Consider the following 7,001-nt stretch of genomic DNA (forward strand, 5'->3'; position numbering starts at 1 on the left):
CAGCGCGCCCCTTAGAAGGGGCATTGTGGTGGCCCAACCCCCCCCCCCCCGGTCACTTTGACGTCACCTCTGTGGGATGGCCTCTTGCTTTGTCTGGCGGGACTGCTGACGCTCTTGCTCTCCAAGAACCAAACCAGACTCTGATGTACGCCGGAGACACTTCTCTCTGGTTGCTTCAAAACGTTTTTATGCTGCCGAGTCCCGCTCTAGGCAGCTCACGCAATAGATAAATATGAAAACAACAAGCCCTTGAACATAAAACAACATAAGAACGACCCATAAAGCCAACCGTTTTTAAAAAGCTGATAAGGCAAAGCCCCTAATTAAAAGCCAGTTTGGTGTAGTGGTTAAGTGCGCGGATTCTAATCTGGGAAAACCGGGTTTGATTCCTCACTCCTCCACTTGCACCTGCTGGATGACCTTGGGCAAGCCATAGTTCTGTCAGAGCTGTTCTCTTAAGGACAGTGCTTGAAAGAGCTCTCTCAGCCCCACCTACCTCAGAGGGTATCTGTTGTGGGGAGGGGAAGGGAAAGGAGTTTGCAAGCCACTCTGAGACTCTGAGTGAAGGGCCGGGTATAAATCCAATCTCCTCCTCCTCCTCTTCGTCTTCTTCCTCTTCTTCTTCTTCTTCTAAAAGCCCTGTGGGGAAAAGATGTGTTCTAGCCTGGCACTTAAAAGAAAGTAAAGTAGGAACCAGGGCAGTCTCAAGGGGGGAGGGTGTTCCAGAAAATTCCCCGTCTCTGGTCACCACCACCCGTCTCACCTCTGAAGGTAGGGATAGCAGGGCTTGAGGGGCAACCCTTAAGTGGTGGGCTGGATGAAATGGGAAGAGATGGTCCTTTAGGCATTTAAGAACACGAGAAGAGCCGTGCTGGATCAGACCACTGAGAGTCCATCTAGTCCAGCAACCTTTTTCACACAGCGGCCAACCAGCTCCTCTGGATGGCCAACAATAGGGAATAGAGGCCAAGGCCTTCCCCTGAGGAGAGCATCAGAAGAGCCCTGCTGGGTCAGACCAGGGAGGGTCCCTCTAGTCCAGCCTCCTGTCTCACACAGGGGCCAACCTGTTCCTCTGGAGGGCTAGCAACGGGGCAGAGAGGCCGAGGCCTTCCCCTGATGTTGCCTCCTGGCTCTGGGATTCAGAGGATTAGTACCTCTGAAGGTGGGGGGGTCCCACCATGGCTAGTAGCTGTTGATAGACCTCTCCTCCATGAATCTTATCTATAAGAACATCAGAAAAGCCCTGCTGGGTCAGACCAGTGAGGGTCCATCCAGTCCAGCCTCCTGTCTCACACAAGGGCCAACCAGTTCCTCTGAAGGGCCAGCAACAGGGCACAGAGGCTGAGGCCTTCCCCTGATGTTGCCTCCTGGCTCTGGGATTCAGAGGATTAGTACCTCTGAAGGTGGGGGGGTCCTCTCAGTCACCAGGGCTAGTAGCCACTCACAGACCTCTCCTCCATGAATCTATCTATAAGAACCTAAGAAGAGCCCTGCTGGATCAGTCCAGTGCTCCGTCCAGTCCAGCATCCTGTCTCACACAGCGGCCAGCCAGTTCCTCTGGAGGGCAAAATAAACAGGGCACAGAGGCCGAGGCCTTCCTAAGAACACCAGAAGAGCCTTGCTGGGTCAGACCAGTGAGGATCCATCCAGTCCAGCCTCCTGTCTCACACAGCGGCCAACCAGTTCCTCTGGAGGGCCAACAACAGGGCACGGAGGCCTGTTCAGGGCGGCTTATAGAGCAGAATAAAATTCTAATAGTACATAAAACACAATAATTTCCAGTAATACATAAAACACAATCACTATAAATACAGTGTTAAAATCAACATAATAAGAAAGTGCTAGCGCAGTTCCAGTTTTCAACATTAACTTCATAGGTCTGCTTCAGTTGTCTGAAGGGGGGAACCAGTTCGGGCAGTAGTTAGAGGGACCAGCGGGTCCGGGCTCATCCACCCTAAGAAGTCAATTGTTGTTAGTAATAATGACGGTGGTCGTGATGGTGGTGGTAGTGGCGGTGGCGGCTCCAAACGCTTGTCGGAAGTGAGGCTGTTCTGCCTTTGGCTGAGTGACGTAACTTGTAGAAATTAAAGCTGTTTGGACAAGTGTCTTGTTTTGGGTTCTTTCTAAACCTCACGTGCCCTGTGAATAAAGGAAAACAGCACTTTCCAAGTAGAGGGTTGCAACCAGGTTAAATTCTCTGGTTCACAGAATCCTTCCTCCCTCTTACTGTCCCAGTAATCTACCTAAACTGTCGCTCCAGAGGGACCCTCATTAACAGTGTGAGAGGCAAACCGGGGGTCTGCAGTAGGGAGGGAACTGCTAGAAATTATCCCACCCCTTCCGTTAGAAGAAAATGTAGTGTGGATCCAGTGCAAAGAATTCAATCTGACAGGGAACAGTGGCTGGAGTGGACGGGGAAGATGAGCGGACCCAGCACCCGACCAACGGCATGCGAGTACTTTTGAGTGGCAGCTGACAGGCCAATGGCTGATGGAGCACACTGTGAGCACACGTAGCCAGTGGATAGGGACAGCTTCTGAGTGACACATCATGGAGCCAACTGATTTAGGAGTGTGTGGGATGTTCAGAAAGTGCCACCTTTTAACTGGAGATGCCCAGGATTGAACCTGGAAACTTCTGCATGCCAGGCAGAGGCTCTGAAACTGAGCCACAGTGGGGCTGTGGCTTTTCCCCTCCAGCCCGGCCCAAGCTTTGTGTTTGGAACAGGAAAGGAAAACACATACTCCGCTAAGATGCTCTACATATATGACACATATTTTCCTCCCACCAGTCAGGTATCCCAGCTCTAGGGTTCAAGCTCGGAGACAGTACAATGCAGCAGCCACTGTGCTGTGTTACCATCTTTTAATCATGCGTTGTGCCTGTGCAGGAAGTGCTTCTGCCAGTATTTATAATTTCCTAAGAATAAAAGTTTCATAAATGGGTAAGACAATGGAAAATTGACACACCTTTTCAGTAGCCCTATTCACATATTATAGAAAACGCAGGCACATCCTATCCATATGTGCATGCATCTGTTTGGGAGAAATAGCCAACACACATTTGCTTTGCAATTTGAAGTGAGGGATCATTACCTGGATAAATGTGGGACTTAAAATCACATCTTCAGTGGCACATGCCTTAAGAACATAAGCCACGTTGGATCAGGCCAATGGCTCCTCCAGTCCAACACTCTGTGTCACACAGGGGCCAAAAATACCAGGGGCCATCAGGAGGGCCACCAGTGGGGCCAGGACATTAGAAGCCCTCCCACTGTTGCCCCCTCCCCCCAAGCACCAAGAATACAGAGCATCACTTGCCCCAGAAATAAGAATATAAGCGAAGTCATGTTGGGTCAGACCGGTGGCCCATCCAGTCCAACACTCTGTGTCACACAGTGTCCAACACCCAGGTGCCATCAGGTGGTCCACCAGCAGAGCCAGAACTCCAGAAGCCCTCCCAGTATTACCCCCTGAGCAGCAAGAATACAAAGCGTCACTGCCCCAAACATAAGAGCACAAGAGAAGCCATGTTGGATCAAGCCGGTGGCCCATCCATTCCAGCACTCTCTCTGTGTCACACAGGGGCCCTCAGGAGGTCCACCAGCAGGGCCAGAACTCCAGAAGCCCTCCCACTGTCACCCCCTCCCAAGCACCAAGAAGACAGAGCATCAGTGCCCCAGACATATGAAGCTACCTTATAGTGAATTACGTAGATCCTCGGTCCTTCAAAGTCCATCATGCCCCAGACACGCATAAAGAAAACTGAAGCATACGCTGAACGTGAACTGTTACATGTGTTCGTTGTTTATGAGCTGTCACGGCTCAGGTGGGGTGTCACCTGACGGCGCTGCCACCACTCTGGATTTAGGTTCCCTTGAGAAGGCCCAGAGCACCCTCCCAAGACCTTCAGACCTCCCTTGTTTGGCCAAATAACAGGCGTGAGGACCAGGCAGAGTGAACAATGAAAACAGTTTATTTTATAAGAGGTCAAACAAACAAGGTGCAGAATTATAACAGTAAGTGGGTGAAAAGAAAAGAAAACAAATGCCCCAATGCATCTAAATACATACTGTCCCTAGCTCACATTTCCAAGTAACACTAGACTACTCCCCCTTCCCTCAGGATGAGGGTCTCTTCCCTGCCACAGCCTGCCTTCTGGCTCTGCCCTCTGGGAAGAAGAACAGCTTTTCCTGCTGCTCCAGATCTTTTATTCCAAGCCCCCCTCTTTTCCTATTGGTCAATTTTGGCTCCAAAACCTCTCGGGGGCTTCTGGGAGTTGTAGGCCCAGCCTCACCTACTGCTAGCCAGGCTCCCTGGGCCTAGTAGGCCTCTGGTGGCACAGCCCTTATCATGACACAAACAGATCGGGTGAATGATCATTCCTATTGCAAATCTGATGTACGCCATCTGTACAGCTGCCCAATTTACGTTCTGTGGCTTGTAGACCCTCAAGGACTTTGGGGAAATCTCTAGGTCTGGAAGTTTCTATATTTAATGGCTTTTAGACTTAATATTGGGCTAGTCCCTACTCAGAAATATTTGCAGAGGCATCTCCCCTGTGGGTGGCAGTAAGAGTTCAGTGCAACGATCAGTGTTTGGGTCCCATGGCTAACCACCAGCATACTCGCATGGTCTTTTGTTGCGACCATAAGCATGATTCAGTATACAGTCTCCAAATTCCAGAAAGCAGCTTCATTGATCGTTTTTATAGTACCACAGCAAAGTTCTACGGTTTGGTCTAAAAGTGCATCCAGCTCGGTCTAATTTGGTCTATTAATTGTCACGTGACTGGGCAGTCACGCAACAATTGTTAGTCATTTGATTTCATTTGCTCTGTCGTTTCCACAGTGGACAAAACACGTGGCTCTTCATCAATGGGTGTGCCCCCTTTTTTTTTTTTACTAACTTTGTTCATTTGCCTGTAATTGCTAACTAAATTTTCCCTGAAAATTTCCCAGTTTGGTGTAGTGGTTAAGTGCGCGGACTCTAATCTGGGAGAACCAGGTTTGATTCCCCACTCCTCCACTCGCAGCTGCTGGATGACTTTGGGCAAGCCATAGTTCTGTCAGAGCTGTTCTCTCACGGACAGTTCTGGAAAGAGCTCTCTCAGCCCCATGCCTCACAGGGTGTCTGTTGTGGGGAGGGGAAGGGAAAGGAGTTTGTAAGCCGCTCTGAGACTCCTTCAGGTAGTGAAGGGCGGGGTATAAATCATAGAATCATAGAATGTTAGAGTTGGAAGGGACCTTACAGGTCATCTAGTCCAACCCCCTGCCCTCTGCAGGAGCATACCAATCCAATCTCTTTTCTTCTTGTTCTTCTCTGAATTCCCCCCAAAACTTCACCGGCTAAATTGTGCCGGACCGCTTTTAAAGTCACAAAGAAAAGGCTATTAAAATATAGATGCCAGCCCACTGGCAACAGAAATAGTTCCCCATCGTAGTCTCTGTATTATTGTTGTTGTTGTTGTTTGTTATCATTTACTGTATGCACACACAGAAACAATATAACAAAATAAAATATGTAACCAAGTTGATACAACAGGAATGCAGACTGACCGATTGGGCAACCCATCTAAATGAAGCACCGGTTTTGATTATATATGTACTACTGTTTTATTGTTCAATAATTTTTAAACGTGCTGTTAGCCGCCCTGAGCCATTGGGTAGGGCGGGATAGAAATCGCAAAAATAAAGAAAGAAAGAAATACTAATCTCTAAACTTTCAACCCACTCAGTCGCAGCTGGGGAGAGTTCAGAGTCCTCCACCACATCTCCCTGGAAAGCACGATGCTCATGTTCCTGTGACAGATGGGAAATGGTTTAGCAGGCTGCACCGCGATCGCATTCGGGTCCTGCTGTTTTGCCCCATTTAAACAACAGGCCAAAGCCTGTTCGTATTCTATTAGCCGTCTTCCATACTTTACGTGGCAAGTCAAATCCTGTGGGCCTCTCATTGGTGTTTATCAGGTTAGGGATATCGGGTGGAAGTGATTGCATCCATGTTCACAACCATTCATTCCCTGGATGGAAATGTTGTGATTGCAGGATTTGTGCAAATCTTATTGCTGGGTGTCGGGATCTTAGTCAGGACAGGCCCGCATCAGCCGAGTCTTTGTGGATGGGCAACTGTCTGTGAAAGTCCTGCATGGTGGGATTGCACCTGTGCAGGCTTGCCATGGAAAAATTTCGAGAGCTCTTTCAAAAAGCACAAAGCACTCCCTTCCCCCTCATGTTGTCTTTTCATACCCTCTTGGAGAGGAGTGACAAGTGGAGTGCCTCAAGGATCTGTCCTGGGACCTGTTTTGTTCAACATCTTTCTAAATGATTTGGATGAAGGAATGGGGGGAATGCTTATTAAATGTGCAGATGATACTAAATTGGGAGGGGTAGCAAATACGGTAGAAGACAGAGTCAGGACAAAGGATGATCTTGAGAGGCTGGAAAACTGGGCTAAAACAAATAAAATGAATTTCAGTGGGGATAAATGTAGAGTTCTGCATTTAGGCAGGAAAAATCAAATGCATAATTCTAGGATGGGGGAGACTTGTCTTGGCGGTAGTCTGTGCAAAAAGGATCTAGGGGTCTTAGGAGACCATACGCTGAACATGAGTCAGCAGTGTGAGACGGTAGCTAAAAAGGCAAATGCAATTTTGGGCTGTATTAACAGAAGTATCGTGTCCCGATCACGTGAAGTGATGGTACCTCTTTGCTCTGCTCTGGTTAGACCTCACCTAGAGTATTGTGTTCAGTTTTGGGCACCACAATTTAAGAAGGAGATAGACAAGCTGGAATGTGTCCAGAGGAGCGCAATAAAGATGGTGAGGGGTCTGGAGACCAAGTCCTATGAGGAAAGGCTGAAGGAGGTGGCTATGTTTAGCCTGGAGAGGAGACAACTGAGAGGTGATATGATCACCATCTTCGAGTACTTGAAGGGCTGTCAGATAGAGGATGGTACAGAGTTGTTCTCTGATGCCCCTGAAGGTTGGACCAGAACCAATGG

This window comes from Gekko japonicus, unplaced genomic scaffold, assembly GCF_001447785.1.
Source record: "Gekko japonicus isolate JY-2015 unplaced genomic scaffold, Gekko_japonicus_V1.1 scaffold2937, whole genome shotgun sequence".
In the NCBI taxonomy this organism is placed as follows: domain Eukaryota; kingdom Metazoa; phylum Chordata; class Lepidosauria; order Squamata; family Gekkonidae; genus Gekko; species Gekko japonicus.